General features: G+C 34.9%; 1 long non-coding RNA gene across 2 annotated transcripts in view; it reads left to right on the top strand.

Moving 5' to 3' along the window:
- LOC123608779 overlaps positions 1 to 15,066 on the top strand; it is a 368,747-nt gene extending 353,681 nt beyond the window's left edge. For both annotated transcript variants that reach the window (XR_006717433.1, XR_006717434.1), the window contains 2 exons: positions 14,104 to 14,146; positions 14,962 to 15,066. This is a non-coding gene — a long non-coding RNA (uncharacterized LOC123608779). The remainder of the gene's footprint in view (positions 1 to 14,103; positions 14,147 to 14,961) is intronic.
- The last annotated feature ends 6,602 nt before the right edge of the window (positions 15,067 to 21,668 follow it).

The raw sequence follows: 21,668 nt of genomic DNA, 5'->3' as shown, positions 1-21,668 counted from the left end.
TATTTTGGGGACAGAGAGAGACAGAGCATGAACGGGGGAGGGGCAGAGAGAGAGGGAGACACAGAATCGGAAACAGGCTCCAGGCTCTGAGCCATCAGCCCAGAGCCTGACGCGGGGCTGGAACTCACGGACCGCGAGATCGTGACCTGGCTGAAGTTGGACGCTTAACCGACTGCGCCACCCAGGCGCCCCAAGATTTTATTCTTTAAAATGACTGATCATATATCTATCTATCTCTTACAACGTCTATATATCTATGTAGATATATAGATATATGTATCACAACTTCTTTATCCATTTATGTATTTATGGACACGAAATCACTTTTACTTCGTGTATATGTCTCTTTCTCAATTAATCCAGGCTTGGAAGTTTGGGTCACTGGGTGGATGGGAGAGTAGTGTGAGCTGACCCACAGAGAACTGTAGAGTAATGATATAAAGGAAGATAATATTGAAGACAGTGAAAATATGGTTACCAATCAAATGAATGGTCAAAACATGAGGTTATGAGCAGAGAGAATACATCATTGATCAGGGCATAGATTCCCACTAGAGATTTAAAAAAAAATGAATTTTTTGGGGGAGGAGGGTGAGAGAGAGACAGAGTGCAAGGGGGGGCGGGGGCGGCAGAGAGAGAGACACACATACAGAATCCGAAGCAGGCTCCAGGCTCTGAGCTGTCAGCACAGAGTCTGACTCTGTGCTGGAACCACAAACCACGAGATCCTGACCTGAGCTGAGGTCAGTCAATTAACCCACTGAGCCACCCAGGCGCCACCCCCCACCCCCACTAGAGATTTTTGAAAAGTGAGAGGAAAGGATAAAAAGGTAAGATAACCTCCCAAAACACTGAAAGTCAGATTGAGATTATATCTCATGGTGTCCTCCTACTATGTGTATAGAAGGAGAAATACCACCATTATCCAAAACATAAATCAGAACCCTGGATTTTCCTAGAATTCCCTCTTTTTTGTTTTTTTTTTTTGCCTCCTTCTCTATACCAGTATTATCACTCAATCTATCATAAAATCATATAGATATTAATCCTTATACATGCCTTCATTCAGATATTTCTTTCTAACCTTATTGAACTCACATATGTACTTATCAGTCTCTCCAGTAGACATCTCTGTGCTTTCTCTGATTTCATGTGTTTTCTCTGATTTCAGTCTTGTCCCTAATTCACATCGTACCCATACTTTCAATATGAGCTATCTCAGAAAAATCTGGCTACAGAACTCACCTGTTTAAATTCAGTCAATGTCTACCCAGTGCTCTTTGTATAGTCCTGTTCAAGTGAATGGCACACAAGACCCACGATTATGTAGATCTGACTGGAAATTCGCTCACCTCTTAAACCATATGTGTGTTGACTCATACTCTTAATTTTCCTTAGCATGCCCTTTCTGTTCTTCTTTATTTTTTTTTATTTTTTTTAACATTTATTTATTTTTGAGAGACAGATAGAGACAGAGCATGAGCAGGGAAGGAACGGAGAGAGAGGGAGACACAGAATCCGAAGCAGGCTCCAGGCTCCGAGCTGTCAGCACAGAGCCTGACGTGGGGCTCAAACCCATGAACCTGGAGATCACGACCTGAGCTGAAATCGAGTCGGATGCTTAACCGACTGAGCCACCCAGGCGTCCCTGTTCTTCTTACTCCCTGTACTAAGTTTTCTGAATCCTTTTCTCTTGTTTGGGGTCAGCTCACCTTGGATTATACCTCCTTCCTCAGAACAAAGCTCTAAAAGAATACTTGTTTGCATTACATTGAAACATTTCTTTAGATTATACTGCACCCACTTTCCAGACTATACATACTGACAGTGGCAAATATTTATCTTTACATTTTCAACTATTGTCACTGGACTTCAGGAGATACTCATTTTTTTAATGGAACTTATGTGATTATTAGATTTCTTCTGAAAATGGAAATGCAAATTTTAGACTGGTAGTCAGTATTTACAAAACATGCATGAAAAGGACTTGTATTCATAATGTATATATAAACCTCTTTAAACTCAGTGTTAAGAGGGGTGCCTGAGTGGCTCAATTAAGTGTCCCACTCTTGATTTTGGCTCAGGTCATGATCTCACAGTTCGTGAGTTCAAGCCCCACATCAGGCTCTGCAGTGTCAGCTTGGAATTCTCTCTCTCCCTCTCTCTCTGCCTGTTCCCTGCTCCATCACACACTCTCTCTCTCAACATAAATAAATAAACATTAAAAAAAATAAACTCAATATTAAGAAAATAAGCAATTTGGAAAAACAGTGGGAAGAAAACTTGAATGGAAACTTTAACAAATAATTAATACACATGGCAAAAAAGGTGAAAAGATGTTCAAAATAATGAGTAATCATAAAAATATGCATTAAAACCAATACACAAAATCTAGCATACACTCACTAGTATGGCTAAAACTAAAAAGTTTGACAATACTAAATATTGATGATGCTATGAAGACTTTACCTATTGCTGGCAGAAGTTACAATCAGTATAGTAGTTTTTGAGATCAGTTTTTCATTTTTGGTGAAGTCAATGAGACAACCACATGAACCAGCAAGCCAGCTCATAGATATTTATCTAAGAAAAAAGAAAGCATATAGAGACCTATACATGAATGTCCATTATAGCTTTACTAAAACAGCTGCCAATTTCCAAATATTGGATAAACATATCTGCGGTATATACATTAGCTAGAATACCATTCATCAATGCAAAGGAGTAATAAATCCCAACAATGCACATGAATCTCAAAAACAGTATGTTAAGTTAAATAAATTCATATACTAAAGGTTACATTCGATACGAATTCTTTTATAGGAAATTCCAGAAAACACAAAACTATAGTTACAGAAGGCAGTTCAGTGGTTAATTTTAAGAGGACATCAAAGGTAAATCATGCAGTACAATAGTTATAAAACTCTAAATGTATTTAAAATACTCCCATAGGTCGGTTCTAAAGAGTTCAAGAATTCCTTTTTTTTTTTTTAATTGTTTTTGATGTTCATTAATTTTCGAGAGAGAGACAGAGCATGAGTCGGGGAGAAGCAGAAAGAGAGGGAGACACACAATCTGAAGCAGGCTCCAGGCTCTGAGCTGTCAGCACAGAGCCCTACGCAGGGCTGAAACTCACCAACCATGAGATCATGACCTAAGCTGAAGTCGGATACTTAACCGACTGAGCCACCCAGGCGCCCTGGCCAAGAATTCCTTTCAAAATTTATTCAGAATTGTGGTATTCATATGAGCTGAAATTCCCTATTTCATGTTCTCTATTCACTCTGCTCTTTCGTATTCAAAGAGTAAGCCATGGCAAAATATGAGCAGTGTTGTTTCCCATTGTTTATTTTATCAAGGAAGAACAAGTAATCCGAAGAGTCAAATATTTGTATGCCTTGGGGCAGATATTGATGGCCTGGACTTAAGGAACATAAATTCTGAGTTCCCTGTCAGTAATCGAATGGATCCAGCATGCATCTAGCTGTTCACTCATTTAGGTTATCAAATGATCACATTTTCAATAAGACTAATTCTTATCGTCAAAGTATTTTTCTGATAATCATTACATGTTGTCTACCCTAACTCTTTTTTATTACTCCTGGAAACATTTTAGAGATTTGTGTTCCAAATGAAACTTTGGAATTTGGGTAACTAAATGTTTAAAGCTATGGTATTAGGCTAAGTGGGTTAATTGTATTCTTTTTTAGTTATTTGATTATATATTTAAACTATTCATTCTGTGTCTTCTAATACCTCAATTTCTGCCTCTCTGAGGAAGTTGTGAATAACAACTACCTGTTTAAATTTGTAGTAGATATTGGTTAGTGAGAATGAATTGAAAGTTTCTATCTATTGCATTACGTATCATCTATAACCATTATAGAAACATCAATCTCACCTGGGGTTTATACTGCCTCAAAAACTACAACTCTGCTTCAATAAAATCTTTCTTTTACAACAGCGGAAATTCCAAATCTGATCATTTAAGAGATTTTTGGCTGCAGGAATAGACAAGCCTTGAGTCAAACTGGCTTTATAATAAAGCAATAGTTCCCAAAATATGGTCCCCAGAACAGCAGCATTAACATCACTAAGGAACTTGTAGAGATGCAAATTTTCTAGTCCCACCATAGACATAGTAACTCAGATATTTGAGGACTGAGAACAACAATTTTTGTTTTAACAAGCCCTTAAGATGATTTTGAGAATCTGCAATCAAAATATATTATTCGAAAAAGAGCAAACATAGACATGGGGCAGGCTCCAGTTTGTGAAATAATAATTTAGGTTTTGTGGATATCACTTGGCAAAATAATTTGAAGTGAATGTTGGAAAACAGAATTTAATTTGAAAAATGAGCTTTTCCTTAAATAAGCAAGCTCATATTTTGATGCAAAAATTGTTAGCATTGGTTTGAAAATATTTCCTAAGGATACAATAAAGTTGTCGTGGTGGTGATGGTTGTTTTGCTCCATAGGCATCTCTTCCTGCCAAAACTAAACTAAACTAAAATCCTAAAACAATTCATTGTCAAGTTGACACAAATGGTCTTAGTCCCTAACATTTGCATCATACTTAGCTGGTCTCAATTTTCGATACTTCTTTTGGTCATTAATAATCCAAACTGGAGGACAGATTATTAATTCCACCTGAGAAGTACGTTGGCTCTATGAGATCGGTTTTGTATGTGGCAGAGTTTAAAGCAGACATTATAGAATTTACTGATCAAAAATTTCAAACCTTTTTGTATAGGAAAATTTCTCCTTGGGACTGTGAATGTGGGTGCTTGTTTTCTACTGGAAGTACCTTTATTGTCTATCCATGTGATTTGTTTTCGTTAGTCATTTTTCAGTATATGTACATTTTTTTTTTTTTTACTACATTGTGTCTACAAGTGTCATTTTCAGGAGACTCTCTCTGGTGTGTAGGAGCTTCCACCTATTTTATATGTAAGGCTTTTTCTAGGGATTTTCTGCTTTTGTTCCAAGTCTGTTTCATATTGTTCAGTTAGGAGTTGGCAGCATGGAAATGGGGCTGTTTCCTATTAATGGTTTTTGCTTTTATATTAAATCCCCTATTTCTGAGTTAAGGCCATTCACTGAAAATAAGAAGAAAACTGAGGTTTCATTTGTTTCTAGATCTCTTCCTGAATGCTTTCTTAAGATTATATAAAGACTATTCTTGATATTTAGACATGAGATAACTTCAGATATTGTGTGATTCTATTTTAATTGGTGTTTGCTTCTTTCTGGTTTGAGTTGGATTTTGCAAAAATTTCTTTTGTTCATTTATCCTTCGGAATGCCAGCCTTCAGAAAGAGAAGTGGGCACACATATATAATGATATCATCTTTTTCATTATTTTGGTTGGTATTTTCTTTACAATTTTTTTAATGTTTATTTTTGAGAGAGAGAGAGAGAGACAGACTGTGAGTGAGGGAGGGGCAGAGAGAGAGACACACACAGAATCTGAAGCAGACTTCAGGCTCTGAGCTGTCAGCACAGAGCCCAATGTGGGGCTTGAACTCACAGACTGTAATATCATGACCTGAGCCGAAGTTGGACACTTAATGAACTGAGCCACCCAGGTGCCCTGGTATTTTCTATTTTTATTAATTTTATCATTAGAGTTAGGAGGTATGATTTATTAATCCAGGACCAGCTAACAGAGTTTGTGGGCTCGGTGCAAAATAAAAAATGTGAGGCCATTTTTGCAAAAACTAAGAATGTCAATATGACAACAGCCCCACTTAGACTTAAATATGTATGGTAAATTGACATAAATTTTGTAAAGCTTAGCAGGCAACCTTTTATTGTGAACTGATGAATTGATGTTGTATATTCTTTTCTAAGTGTTATGCTTATAACTAACTACAGAAACAAATCAGGATAATAGTTCAACTGTATACCATATTGGAATTTTCAATTCCGTACATCCTCAGTTACTAGAACATTAAAAGAATGTACTCCTATATCTATTCTCTATCAAGAGTGCAGTTAGTAGAAATATCACTTGACTGTTAAGGGAATTTTCTAGTTTTTAGAGTGTTGGAAAAGTTTCATTCTGTATTTTTTTCTGTCTTTTTCTTGGTAGAGGAGACATATGGAGAGTTTATTCCCATTGATTGTCTTGAAAACCCTAATACCCTGTAACAATGTATGTTATTTCCTCTGTAGAGATACCTTCTCTCTTTTTAAAGGCCCATTTTTGTGTGGCATCCTTTTGAAGAGATGAAGTTATTGACCCAGACTAACTAACAAATCTCTGCATATGATAAAGATTAGAATGCAAAGAAATAGCAATTGGTTGATTTTTGTTTTTAATTTTGTTTTTTCCTGCTAAGAAATCTTCTATGACTCTGACATCTATAGGATGAAGACCAACTCCTCTGGGTGTCTTATGAGGCCCTCCATGGCCTGGTGACTGCCAGTCCCTCCATTCTCTTCTCTGGTCACACCCGTTCTAACCTTAAACTCTACACATGTTAAACTCTCTTGCAATTCTTCAACATGATGGCTGTTTCATTTCTTGGTGTGTGTTATTTCCCTGGAGTATGATGCTCTGATGCCCTTACCACCTACTTTAGACTGTCTTGGTAAAGTCTTCTTTCTCCTTTAGGTTGTAACTTAGCATGTTGCCTCCTCTGTGAAGCAAGCCTTGATACTCACAGGCTTGGAAGCTCCTCCCCCAGTGCAGTACCTTGTATACTGGTCCTTTATGGCAGTGATTATATTATATCATATTTGGCTCTTTACGGTTGTATCTGTATTTTCACTACACTGATCTTTTTGTGGACAGGGATCATGCCTCTTTTCATTCATTTACCTTTTACACTTAACACAGTGTCTTGCCTATAGTTGGCACTAAATAAGAACTTGTTGAATACAATGAATTGAGTGAAATTTCAAAAAACTCATGGAATGAAATAAATAAATGTAATTTTATTTATTTATTTATTTATTTATTTATTATTTTATTAGTTTCTCTCTCTCTCTTTTTTTTTTTTTTTTTTTTTTGGTATCAGGAGTAGAATTTGGTGATTCATCATTTACACATAACACCCTGTACTTATCAGAATAAGTGCCCTTCTTAATACCCATCAGCCGTTTAGCTCATCCCCTATGACCTCCCCTCCATCAACCCTCAGTTTGCTGTCTTATAGTTAAGAGTCTAAATGTAATTTGGGGTGCCTGTGCGGTTCAGTTGGTTAAGCACCCTACTCTTGATTTCAAGCTGAGGTCGTGATACCACTATTCGTGGGTTTGAACCTTGAATCGGGCCCTGTGCTGACAGTGTGGAGACTGCTTGGGATTTTCTCTCTCCCTCTCTCTTCGCCAATTCCCCATCATGCGCCCTCTCTCTCATAATAAATAAACATTTTAAAAAACAGTTCTAAATGTAATTAAAAAAAAAAAACAGGTATCCTTGACTCAAAAGCTGCATTGATAAAGAAATCTTGAATCATTATTTATTTATCATTAATAAAGAAATCTTGAATGTTAGATTTCTCCCATAAACTCAAAGGGAACAAGAAAAATAATTATGGAATAAACTTAATATTTAAAATTTGAATTTAAAACAGAGAAGGTAATACTATTACTCATTTCCATTTGCAAAAATACACATAGAACTTTAATAAATTATATTTGCCTAATATTTCAGAGTTCTCAAAGGATACTTATATACTCTATTTTATTTGTCTTTTTTTTTTTTTTAATTTTTTTTTTCAACGTTTATTTATTTTTGGGACCGAGAGAGACAGAGCGTGAACGGGGGAGGGGCAGAGAGAGAGGGAGACACAGAATCGGAAACAGGCTCCAGGCTCTGAGCCATCAGCCCAGAGCCCGACGCGGGGCTGGAACTCACGGACCGCGAGATCGTGACCTGGCTGAAGTCGGACGCTTAACCGACTGCGCCACCCAGGCGCCCCATCTTTTTTTTTTTTTTAAGATTCTATATGGTATTTGTTTTTTCTGTCTGACTTTTCTCACTTGGTATAGTGCCCTCAAGGTCCATCCATGTTGTCACAAATGGCAAAATTTCTGAGGGACTTAAGTTAAATTAGTATGTTTTCTTTTCTTTCTTTTCTTTCTTTTTTTTTGATTTAATTTATTTATTTATTTATTTTTATTTATTTATTTATTTATTTATTTATTTATTTATTTAAGCATGGGAGGGGGAAAGAGATGGAGAGAGAGAAAGAATCCCCAGCAGACTTTGCACTCTGCCCTGAGCCTGAAGCAGGACCCCGTCTCATGACCGTGAAATCTTGACCTGAGCCGAGATTAAGAGTCAGATGCCTAAAACTGAGCCACTCAGGTGCCTCTAGTATGTTTTCTTTTCTTAAAGAAACCCTGGTTTCTAACCATCTGTTTTTCGCTGTTCTTCAGAGACATATGCTTAAATAAAAGATATGTGAAAAGCACAAAACAGAATGTTTCCAGATGCAGGTGGTCCTAGATAATTTTGAAAAGTGCATGTGGGAATGTAAAAAAAAAAAGAAGAAGAAGAAGAAGAAGTAACAGTACATGGAGTTTATTTGCTAATATTTTTAGGGTAAGATTTCTGGGGATATAGAAATTTTGACAGCTATTAAATTCTTTTTACAGGGAAAGATAAGCTGGTTCCCCAATCCACTGCAACATTGCATACTTGTCTTCTATTTATTTTGTGGTTATTACATTTTTAGATAAAATGCCTTTAACAGGAATAAAACACTATACAAACTCTCCATGACCAAAAAAAAAAAAAAAAAAAAAAAAAAAAAGGGTAGCACATCATAGGCAAATATAGCCACAGAGGGAGGATTAAATGGAAAGGCTATGTGAAGAAAACTCTCTCCTTTCACATCTGATATCCACAGTTGTACATGTGAGTCTGAAAATTGATCCCAAAATATAAGTTTTTAATAAATATGTTATCCCATTTATAGCAGTTAAGATGAGAGAGTTGCCCTTATACCTCCCACTCACTAGATGAAATGATTTTATTTTTCATTAGGGAATTATTTAATTTTTTTCTGATAGGACAGTAAAATGTAAGCTATTTTCATAAGAATATTTGTTAAACTGGATTGAATTATGTTCTCTCTTTTTTTTTTAGAAGTCTGTGGGTATGAATAAAAATTTAGGAAAATGTTTAAAAAAGTTAATATGAATATTTGTAGAAATAACGAACACAAAATAATTCTTTAGCTATAATATCAATGGAATAGATCTTATCATATAATAATGGTTTTTTTCATACATAAATATGATTCTATTTATTTTCTTTTTTTTTATTTATTTTTTTTTCAACGTTTATTTATTTTTGGGACAGAGAGAGACAGAGCATGAACGGGGGAGGGGCAGAGAGAGAGGGAGACACAGAATCGGAAACAGGCTCCAGGCTCTGAGCCATCAGCCCAGAGCCCGACGTGGGGCTCGAACTCACGGACTGCGAGATCGTGACCTGGCTGAAGTCGGATGCTTAACCGACTGCGCCACCCAGGCGCCCCTGATTCTATTTATTTTCAAAAGAGGGGGCATTTATTGTGAGGGCACCATGTTACAATTTTTTATGCTGTGATAATAAATGATTTAATTCAGGTAATTTATGAATTAACTTTTATTATATGATTTTTAAGGCTTTAGATTATTTTAAATTTCAGTATAACTCTTTGAATAGAATTCTTTCTGACTGATATTTTTAAATTTATTGTCTTATTTATAAGTAAAATGTACATAAGAAAGCATAACTGAATACATCATTGCTATTTTTATTTGAATAATTATCTGTTAGTTCAGTTAAGAATAAAAAAAAATTAGGGGTGTCTGGGTGACTCAGTTGGTTAAGCCTCTGACTCTTAGTTTTGTCTCAGGTCATGAACTCATGGTTGGTGAGATCAAGCCCCAAGTCCAGCTCTGCCCTGACAATAGGAAGCCTGCTTGGGATTCTCTCCCTCTCTTTCTGCCCCTCCCCCACATGCTTGTTAGCTCTGTCTCTTAAAATAAATAAATAAACTTGAAAAAAAAGAATAAGAAATAATGTTTTTATTTTGCCTTCTCTTCATTGTTATTCACTGATGCTCTTTCTTTCTTTATGTAGATCCAAGATTCTCCTAAATAATTTTCCTTAACTTTTCTTACAACAGGTCTGCTGCCGACAAATTGCCTCAATTTTTGTTTGTCTGAAAAAGTCTTTATTTTTCCTTCACTTTTGATAGATAATCTTGCAGGGTACAGGATTTAGGTTGGTGGGTTTTTTTCTACCCACATTTTAAATATTTCATTCTGCTCCCTTCTTGCTTACATGGTTTTTGGGAAGTTAGATGTAAGGCTTATCTTTTTTCCTCAATGTGTTAAGGTTTTTGTCCCGTTTCTTTCATGATTTTTTTTTTTGCCTTTTATTTTCTGTAAACAGTATGCCAGCATAAAGGTTTTTGTTTTGTTTTGTTTTGTTTTTTGGCCTTTATTCTATTTGATTTTCTCTGATCTTTCTGGATCTGTGGTGTTGTGTCCAAAATTAATTTGGGAATATTCTCAACCATGATCATTTCAAATACTTCTTCTGTACTTTTCTCTCTTTCTTCTTCTGGTATTCCATTACATGTATGTTGTCCCACAGTCCTTAGATATTCTGGTGTATTTGTTTTTTGTTTTGTTTTGTTTTGTTTTGTTTTGTTTTGTCCTTGTTTTCTTTGCCTTGCAGTTTTTGAGGATTCTATTGATATGTTCTGTAGCTCAGAAATTTTCTGATCCATGTCCAGTCTACTATTAAGCCTATCAACAGCATTCTTCATTTCTGGTATGGTGTTTCCTCACCCCCCCTTATTTATTTATTTGTTTATTTATTTATATATTTGAGACAGAGCGTGAGAGAGAGTGAGAGAAAGAGAGCACCTGCTCATGCAAGGAGGGGAGGGGCAGAGAGAGAGGAAGAGAGGATCCCAAACAAGCTCTGCACTGTCAGGGCAGAGCCCAAAATGGGGCTCAATTTCACAAACCTTGAGATCATGACCTGAGCCGAAATCAAGAGTCAGATGCTTAACTGAGCCACGCAGGTTCCCCTAGTGTTTTTTATCTGTAACATTTGGTAGGCGGGATCTTTCTTAGGCTTTCTTTGTCTCTGCTTATAGTGCCTATCTGTTCTTACATGCTATCTGCTTTGTCCATTACAGTCCATTACGGTCCTCCTTAACATATCAATCACAGTTATTTTAAATTCCTGGTCTGATAATTTCAATATTCCTGCCACATCTGGTTCTGATGCTCGCTTTGTATTTTAAAATGTGAATTTTGGGGGCGCCTGGGTGGCGCAGTCGGTTAAGCGTCCGACTTCAGCCAGGTCACGGTCCGTGAGCTCGAGCCCCGCGTCAGGCTCTGGGCTGATGGCTCAGAGCCTGGAGCCTGTTTCCGATTCTGTGTCTCCCTCTCTCTCTGCCCCTCCCCCGTTCACGCTCTGTCTCTCTCTGTCCCAAAAATAAATAAACGTTGAAAAAAAAATTTTTTAAATGTGAATTTTGCCTTTTGTTATGCCTTGTGATTTTTTTCTTGATACCAGACATGATGTATTAAGTAAAAGGAACAGCTGTAAATAGACCTTTAGTAATATGGTGAGGTGTGGGAAGAGGGTAAGCAATCTGAAATGGCCCTCTGATCAGGTCTCAGTCTTTTAGTAACTGTAGGCCTTTGGACTGAATTTCACAAGTGTTTCTCAATTTTATTCTCCCTGCTTCGCCATGGGACATTATGGCTAGAGTGTGTAGGCTGGAGTGTTGGGTATTTTCCTTCCCTACATGGAGGCTAAAGCTAGTTGAAGTTAGGTTTTTCCCTTCCCCAGGTAAGTCGGACTCTGATAATACCCCAGCAAGTTAGGCTCTAGTTAAATAGTTTCACCTGAAAGCATGTCTTGTTAAGAACAGAGTTCTCTGGCGTATCTTAAATGGTTCCTTTCTCCTCCAACTGCTGGAAACCCAAGGGGATTTTTCCCTGATACTTACCAAGGGAACCTGGCTGAACAGTTCAAGGTAATTGTCACAATATTGTGGGGTCCCACTAGACTGGGGCCCCTGGAATTTTTAACTCTTAAGAGTGTTCACAATATTCCTCCAGTAAGGGTGGAAGAGACGACTTTTAAGTTCTTCACATGCTTGAGCTGAACTGAAAGTCTCATATCTAAATCAAATTCTGCTTTTTCTTTCTTTCCTTTTTGTCTTTTGGCTGTGTGTTGTTATTTTATTTTTCCATATGTTTCATAGTATTTTTATGAAACTCGGTACCTTTTTTAGGACAGCAGAGACAGATAAATCGATTGTATGCAAATGTATCTGTCTTTTTTTCTCCTAGGCCTTTGGTGTGGTAGTTTCAATTAATCCAAACAGAAGTATTTCTAGTGGTGGTGGGCACTATAAATAACCTCAGCATAAGTCAGCCAACACATGCTTCAAGGCATAATTTGTGATTAAGGTGGGGCCATATGATTTTTCTCCTTATCTACTCTGCTATCAGCTTTAGGTCTTCCTTTTGTGTTACATTTCTTTCTTTCTTTTATTTTTTTTAAATGTTGGTTTATTTTTGAGAGAGAGGGGGGAGAGGCAGAGAGAAGAGAGAGAGAGAGGCAAACAGACAGAATCCAGAGCAGGCTTCAGGCTCCGAGCTGTCAGCACAGAGCCCAACGCGGGGCTCGAACCCACGAAACATGAGATCATGACCTGAGCTGAAGTCAGATGCTTAACCAACTGAGCCACTCAGATGCCCCTTTTTTGTGTTATATTTCTATGGGGATTATCTACAAAAACAAAGGAACACTCCCAGGGTAAATACTGTAACTTTTTACCTGATACTTGCTACCCCGATACTTAAGATCATTCTGATTAAGCCACAGGCAGGCACTATGTCCCAGCATCTCAGAATTTTGGGCTTCCCAAGGAGCTAATCTTTTCCCACTCTCTAGGACTAGGCCCAGCGATTATCCTACTGCTTCCCATGTAGTAGAGGATATTTTTCCGTTCTCTTTCTCCAGCAGCATTGAACTTACACCTGTGCCATCAGAATATGTTTTTGTTGCCCTTTCCTAAAGATAAAGACTTGTTTTCTAGGGGACTAAAGCAGAAGGGTGCTGGTGAATTTTGTGCTCCTCATGTAGCCTGTGCTCTTCTCTACTTCAATGTATATACTATGATGGATGCTTTCTCAGGACTCTGCTCAATAATCTTTGTGGGTATCTAATGAATTATATTGTAAAAAAGTCATCAAGACTTTGCAAACTCTCCCTATATGTGTAACATCCTAAAGGCTCCACATTTTCTCATAAAAATGCTGAGGACGTTGGTGGAAAGCCATTAAAGCTGAGGATGTAAGAACAAAAGACTTCTATTAATGAGGAAAGGGTATGGATAAGTGCTGAGCCCAGAACCAGATATGAGAAGTAGAAAGAGCAGGGCCAGAGAAGCCAATCCTCTGAGACTAAGAGACACATTGCCTGCATAAGACATGTTTAATCAGACCGATATCTCTTGTCAGCACCATCAGGGTAGCAATATTGGGTAGAAAGGAACCGTGGGTACCTCTAGAAGTGCTGTTATCTCCATAGGCATCCATAATAGGACAACACTAAAGGAAGATTCACTCCAAGCCTCCAGCAGGTTATCTTATCTGAAATCTTCATAGTCCAGCATAGCTCTGCCCGTTGCAAGTAAGCAAATGTTCAAATCCCCATGTATCTCTTCAGGTGCTTGTCTCTCCATAGATGAAGGACCGATTGCTAGTCTTGCCACTTCAACTTTTTGGTAGTTTCAAGTCAAGTTGTGAACTTGGTGTTTTCCTGGATTTTTGTTGTTGTACGATTGTGACACTCTTTGTAGGTCTTTGTACCTTTAAGTAGATATGTGATATCCAGTAAGGCTTTTAAAAAATTTATCTGGCTTCCTAAGATTTATTTTTGGTGAGTTGGTTACTATAAATTCCTCCTTGATAGCCTAAACAGTAAATCATGTAATCCTTTCCCTCACTTATTTCATTTGCTGTAGACTCTTTCAACATTCACAATAATTCGTTTCTTCAGTTTTCAGGTGATCTCATCAATTTATAAAACATTTCTTCACCTTTGTCTCATTTGCAGGTTTAACTGTGATTCCTAACAAAAGCTGTGGGGAAACTTGAAGGTATTGGCCTCTTTATGTTATTTCTGACTCTCTCTGTTTCTGTTTCTGTCTCTCTCTCTCTCTCTCTCTCTCTCTCTCTCTATATATATATATATATATATATATACATACATATATATATCTTATTTTGTTCTGCAAATAAGTTCTAGTTGCTGCTCCCAAATGCTGGTTTTATTATTTATGCAACAAATAGGTCAATGTGTGACTATTGTAATATTGCTTTAATTATGAATCCAATTTCAATAATTCTGTAAAAATTTTTTTTAATGTTTATATTTGGGGTAGAGAGAGAGAGAGAGAGAGAGAGACAGTGTGTGAATGGGGGGAGGAGCAGAGAGAGACCTAAACAGAATCTGAAGCAGGCTTCAGGCTCTGAGCTGTCAGCACAGAGTCTGACACGGGTCTCGAACTCACAAGCTGTGTGATCATGACCTGAGCCAAAGTAGGACACTTAACCGACTGAGCCACCCAGGCACCCCTCAATAATTCTGATGACTTCAATCTGTGGGTCAGTTAAGCATGTTTTCTTAGAAGACAGTTTCATGGAAAGCACAAAACTGAGGGTGTAACTTGTATGAATTTATCAGTGCTATAGACTGAATTTCTGTGTCACCACGCCCCCCTCCCCATTCATATATTGAAATTCTAATCTCCAAGATAATGGTGTTTGGAGATGGGTTCTTTGGGAGATAATTAAGTCATCAGGGTGGAGACTTTATTATGGGATTAATGCCTTTATAGGAAGAGTCAGGAAACAGCTTTTTCTCCCTTTCTCTGTTTCTCTCTCTCTCCCTCTCTCCACCATGTGAGGATAGGATAGGAAGATACTTCCTTGAAAACCATGAAAAGTGCCCTCACCAGACATTGGATCTACTGGCACCTTGATCTTGGACTTCCCAGTCTCCAAAACTGTGAGAAACAAGTTTTTATTGTTTCAGCACACAGCTTATATTATTTTGTGATAGTGACCCAAACTAAGACAATTGATATTGTATTTTGGATTATAATTTGCTCTATATCAACTTTGGGTTTACAGTAATCATGGTGTTGACAAAGTGAAGGGGGAAAAGCATTTATGAGACCACTTTGGAGGATAATTGGGTAAAAGATAGTTCTCTTTGGCTTTGGGTTAACTCACACACTCTTTTACAACTTGTGAATTTAGAGATTGTTGAAATCACTTGTTAGTCCAGCACTTATGCTTATGTTTCCATGTGCATGGATTTCTTACTTCCAATAAGAGATTATAAAAATGAGACAAGAACAATATTCAGGAAGTCTGTTTCTGCTTCTGTAAAGTTGGAGTAAAGTTAGTGTTATTATATTTCATATTTTTCTGAAATATTCTAGTGTCTGGGTAAATTTCACAAATTCCAGGCAATTTGGGTCAATGTTCTATAGCAGTTTCTGAGACCTTTCTGCTTATATCAACATTTCTAATTTCCTAAATCCACCAGCAGGCTCTGTCCATTAGAGTCAAGAAGACTCTTTCTCTTCACTTCATTTTTACATGTTGATAGATTTTAATTTAACCTATCTACAAGGTTGTCATACTTTCTATAAGATCTCCTTTGATTCTTCATGCCAGTTTGTCAGGTGGTGATTCCAAACTGCTACACTTGGCTTGCAATCTTTAAAACATTACTTGAGTTTGAGTTCTATTTTAACTTTCCACCGTCATTCTTCATGAAAGCTTTAAATGAAATATTGACATTTCCCATATTCATTTAGAATATTATATGCACCCTCTGCAGTTCTTCACATTTTTGCATGAAATAATTTCAAACATAGGGATATATAATTTTACAGGTAATTCTTATCAGTTTGAGCTTTCCCTGACAAGCTATTAGTCTTTGAAATATTTTACCCAATGCTATGATGTCCTGTCAGAGAAGAAGCGGAATTCATTGCCTCCAAATTCATTTGAGCAGTGATAGAATGTCATTATAGGCATTTATCATTCTTCATACACTCAAAATTTTGGTAAATGAAGTGCATCTGGGTCTTCTTTGGGGTCATCACAATTAGCACCTAAACAATATAAGTGTGAAGTATCATTTATCAGTCTTCATAATGAATTAATGTCCTTGTTTTATCTTTATGATAGTTGTACCTGTCAAAAACTTTACCAGCTTCAGTATTTAAAATCTATGAAACTCTGAGAGGACTGTTGAGGTATTAAGCATTATTGAGGAGTTAATACTGGGGTATTATTGATAGTAAGTAATATGCAAATCATTATTATTTAATTTATTATTTTTTTTTTACTAAAACGGTCACCATTTGAAAGAGAAAAATAGATTAATTATTTTATAAAAAGTAAGTGACATGTTTACAGGAACATTTTAATTTTCTTACTTCTACATGGCCAGCTACTGGTAGAGTACTTTATGTACAGAAAGGGCTTACTAACTATTGTTAGTAAGTAAAAATTGGAATAAGTTTTTGAACTTGGTTAATAGTATTTGAAAGATTACATAAGTGATTATCCAAGTTTCGGTTTCAGTTTTGATTTTTGGTAAATCTTAGTATTTTGGGACCTCAGTTTCATCATTAATAGGATTAGAGCGTTGGATTCATTGGTTTTCAAGGTAGTTCTTAAAACAAAAATGTCAATTATTTCATTTATTTTAGATGTTCCTAGAAATATTTCTTATAATCCTGTTTTCAGTTTTTTTCTCAAATTAGTGACACCATGTTAATTTTCTTTTTACCTTATTGCATTGTCAATTGAAATAGAAACTTGCAAAATATCACTGAGTCCCAGGTTAACATACAAGTGAGCATAATTCTCCTAAATTGGTGATTGGTTCTCAGCTTGTTTTCTTGTTTTGAGTGATTTTTCAAATAAGGATATAAGATATATATATATATATGTATATATACATATATATATATATATGTATATATATATATATATATATGTATATATATATATACTTGTGTTTCTTTATTTCACAATTCAGAATTTCATATCTCTGAATAACGTGCTCTGGTTACATAATACGGAATATATAACTGGTTTAAGCAAGGATTGAAGTAGTAACTCTTAATAAGTTGAGCATATTTAGGAATCTATAAAATTTGGCCTCATATACTTTGATAAAAATTTACAAATAAAATTCTAGAAGTTAATTTCAAAGAGATTGCCCTATTTGGGGAGTAATGCTGGATATTAAGTAATTAAGTGATAATATAGTGCCAACTGGGTCTGATTCATTAATACTTTTCATGAAATAACAAATGCAATGTTACATCAAAAGATATAAATAATTGTAAATTATGATTGTAATTTTTTCTATAATATCAATTGGAGAAAAATATATTATTTTAGGATTTCTCACATATATTAAAGTAGATGGTAAATTTGGGATTTAATACATGGAACATATGCCACATGCAATTTAAAGTTATTTTATATTTCAATTAGTTATAAGGTTAGTGATATATATCATCTTAAAGAAGTTATAGCAAAGCTGATCATTTCAATAACTAATTAAACTTAATATGAAAGAGTTGGCTTAACTGCAAATGTTCTTTAATTTTATGAAAGATCATATGAAAGTATTAAATTATTTTCTCATTTGCTTTGGGATAAAAGTTATGAAATGAAAGAGACATTTTTTTCCAGTCTAATAAACAAGTTTAGTAATTTAGAGCAATTTCAGTTGCCTTTTTAAAGAGTTCAAAATATGAAGAAATTAATGAAGAAGTACTATTGACTTCATGCATTTTTTTAGACCTGATTAAAGCTGTTCATAATCATGTATTAAGATAAAATTTTATCTACTATATTCTGGCATTTTTTATAGATTCTGATAATATCCCTTGGCATGTATAATTTTTTTTAAATCATTTGGAATATAGCTAATATACACTAAAGAAACTATTTTTTTAATCATAGTGTCTTTAATTTTAATTTAAACAAAGAGTTCTTTGTATTATACGGTTACTTGAGTTTAGAAAATTAAAATGACTGAGAAAAAAATATATAACATGAAAACTTTAAGATCTGTTACTAGAAACCAAATACTAAAAATAAAATATAGACCTGTTTCTAATAGCAATGTATATTTTTACAACAATTTTTTTCAATCCATAGATATATTTTATGCTCAATGTCTGTATACATAGACATTGTACACATAGATGATATTGTTAAAAATTATCTGTATGTACTTAATTTAAATTGTCTTAAATGCTATTTTTTGCATTAATGAGTGGTTATGTCAGTGTTTTGAAGAAAAATATAGAAATTTAATATTAATGAGTAAGATAGTACTAGAGTTTTACTGTATGTCACAGATAATAATTCATTAGGGAAAACTATATCTAGTATGTAACTATAACCATAGGCTATAGAGAAAGAAACAGAGCAGGTATAACAAAAAACATAAAATATTATGACAGAATTGTGATTAGATATACTATTCATATCAATAAACATGAATAGGCCTAATGCATGTAATAAAATAAAATAAAAATTATTTTGTTATTACTCATCTGCCTGGATGGGTTACACTTTTGTAATTGTCACAAAGACCCTTGTTCCATTAAACTTAAAGAAATATTCAAAACTATTGTATTCATTCAGAGTGGTTTAAAATGTATTCTTAGGAATAAATTTATTTCAGAAATTTAATGTTTTTTGATTTGGATGACATTTCAGAATTTCATCAAAGCGCCTTTACCGTAATTACCAGATGTTAAATGGAAAAACCTAAAATCCTAACCTGTCATTAGAGGCTTCTTGTGTGATTACTTATATAACTTAAGATAAAAAAAATAATAAATTTTGCCATTCCTCCTTTGATATGAAATTATTTCATATCTATTTACTTAGCTACAAATCATCAACGTGTATTCAAACGTATATTTGACAAAGCTCACCCTGCAAATAACTGGGCAACTGTTGTTTTATTTCTGAGTATATCTACTGCAGAGTCATATTACTTTGATTTGTGGATGGTTTTAGACACCTAAATGCTTCAACCCTCTCTTGTTCTCATAAGCCTCACATTGTATCTGGAAAATTGTATTACAAATCTGTACAACAAAAGATGAAAGGCAGCATCCTGAAAGAGTCAGAGAAGAAGGAAATTTATTTGGAAATTTCCAATGAATGTGTTTCTTTCTTTGAGAAATGACTATATTATAGGCATTTCTTCTGATTCTAACAAGACTATTGTTTCTCATTTTTATTTAACTTCCAGTTAGTTAACATACAGTGTAATATTAGTTTCAAGTGTAGAACTTAGTGCTTCATCACTTACATACAACACTCAAATGCTCATTACAAGTGCCTTCCTTAATACTCATCACCCATTTAAGACATCCGCTGCCCACCTGCCTCCAGCAACCTTCAGTTTGTTCTCTATAGTTAAGAGTCTGCTTTCTGGTTTGCCTTTCTTTCTTTCTTTTTTTTTTTTTTTTACCGCCCCCCTCCCTCACCATGTTCATCTGTTTTGTTTCTTAAATTCCTCATATGAGTGAAATCATATGGTATATGTCTTTCTCTAACAGTACTGTTATCAAATGTGTACCATTCTCTTTGAAAAGAGAATGGCTGGCAATTGTTTTGTTTATCAGGAAATACACAGAACAAATAAAATTTTCTACTTCTGCTTATAGTTTGAATCTCTGGCGAACAGCTTGCTCATTTCTAGAGTGAGCATGTGGCAGTAGTATGAGTATCAGTGGAATAATTCTGACATTTGGTTGATAAGATTTGCTTTAAAATATATTTACAAAAATTCTGTTTAGTTGATATATAGCTCCTCACAACCTTTATAAATTTCAAACTCACTTGATTTTCTCATACATAAAACTTACTGAAATGTTTGCCAAAAAAAGCAATTCTAAATAGGAAGGAAAATAAAGAACACTATAACTGATTTGTTTCTTGTAGAGCTGAGATGAAGCAAAGAATCAAAGACAAGATAATATATCCTTATTTATCTACATTTATTTCATAGCAAATGTTTTATGCAAATATACGCAATTAACATCATCATTTTCAACATGGTGGTTATATATTTTTGTAGGTATTCCCTCCGTGGTCTTCTGCATTTCTATTTTCTATACTTAATTCTAAGGTATTTTTCTCATCTGCAGTATATTACCTATTCTTCTGTAAAAATATTGAAGTATATGGAAAACTTTTTCTTAGAATGTTCTTTTACCAATTTACATTCATCAAGCACAGTATTGCATATTAATAGACAATCAAGTTCTACTTCAGGTACAAAGGTTAAAATATTTTAGAATTGAAGTTGTTCATAATGAGTTGCTATGTTTAAATTTTGTACAGGTTCTGCAAAATAACTTTTAAATATTAAAAAAGTAATGAATTATTTTCTAATATTGACTACAGTTATTATATTAATATGTCAGTCATAATATCTACAAAGAGTAGTTTTTTTAAAAAAGTTTATTAATTTGTTTTGGGAGAGAGGGCAGAGAGAGGGGGATAGAAAGAATCCCAAGCAGGCTCTGTGCTGTCACCATAGAGCCCGATGCAGGGTTCAATCCCACAAACTATGAGATCATGACCTGAACCAAAATCAAAAGTTGAACACTTAACTATCTCAGTCATCCAGGGTGCCCCATAGAGTAGTTTTTTGTTTTGAAATAGTCTGAATGTGAGTGGATAGAAAAGGTATTCTATGCAAATGATAACCAAAAGACATCAGAGGTGGCAATGTTTATATCAGACATAAATAGACTTTAGGTCAAAATGTCATGAGACAAAGTAAGTCATTATATAATGATAAAAGAGTCTATTCATCAGGGTTATATGTAACTATAACTATGCACCAAATATCAGAGCACATAAATATATAAAGGAAACATAGATCTGGAGGGGAGAGGTAGGCACAATACAATAATAATAAGAGACTTCAACATACCACATTCAGTAATGAATAGAACATCCAGACAGATAATCAATAAGGAAAAAAACAGACTTGAACAGTACTATAGACCAAATGGACCTTAAAGACATATAGAGAATGTTCCCAATAACGCAAATAGACATTCTTCTCAAGCACACATGGAGCATTCTCTAAGATATATCTTATGATTAGTCACAAACCATTCTTTGCAATATTAAGAATATTAAAATCATACCAAGTATCTTTCTATCACAATGGAATAAAACTAGAAATTAATAACAGAAAGAAAATTAACAAATATGTGGAAATTAATCAATGCAGCCATCTCCAATCATTGGGTCAAAGAAAAAAATCAAAATGGAAACGAGAAAATATCTTGAGACAAATGAAAATGAAAACACAATAATCTAAGCCTTATGACATAAAGTAAAAGTAGTACTAAGAGAAAAGTTATAGCATGAATGTCATATTAACAAAGATCTCAAACAACCTGACTTCACAACCCAGGAACTAGAAAAAGAAGAAGAAACCAAGACCTAATTTGGCATAAGGAAGGAAATAATAAAGAGTAAAACAGAAGTGAATGAAATAGGTAATAGAAAACATCAATTAAACTAAGAGTTGGTGTT

The sequence above is a fragment of the Leopardus geoffroyi genome, chromosome B2 (assembly GCF_018350155.1).
Source record: "Leopardus geoffroyi isolate Oge1 chromosome B2, O.geoffroyi_Oge1_pat1.0, whole genome shotgun sequence".
In the NCBI taxonomy this organism is placed as follows: domain Eukaryota; kingdom Metazoa; phylum Chordata; class Mammalia; order Carnivora; family Felidae; genus Leopardus; species Leopardus geoffroyi.
The sequence above is the reverse complement of the archived record's forward strand: the minus strand, read 5'-3'. Positions and strand labels throughout refer to the sequence as shown.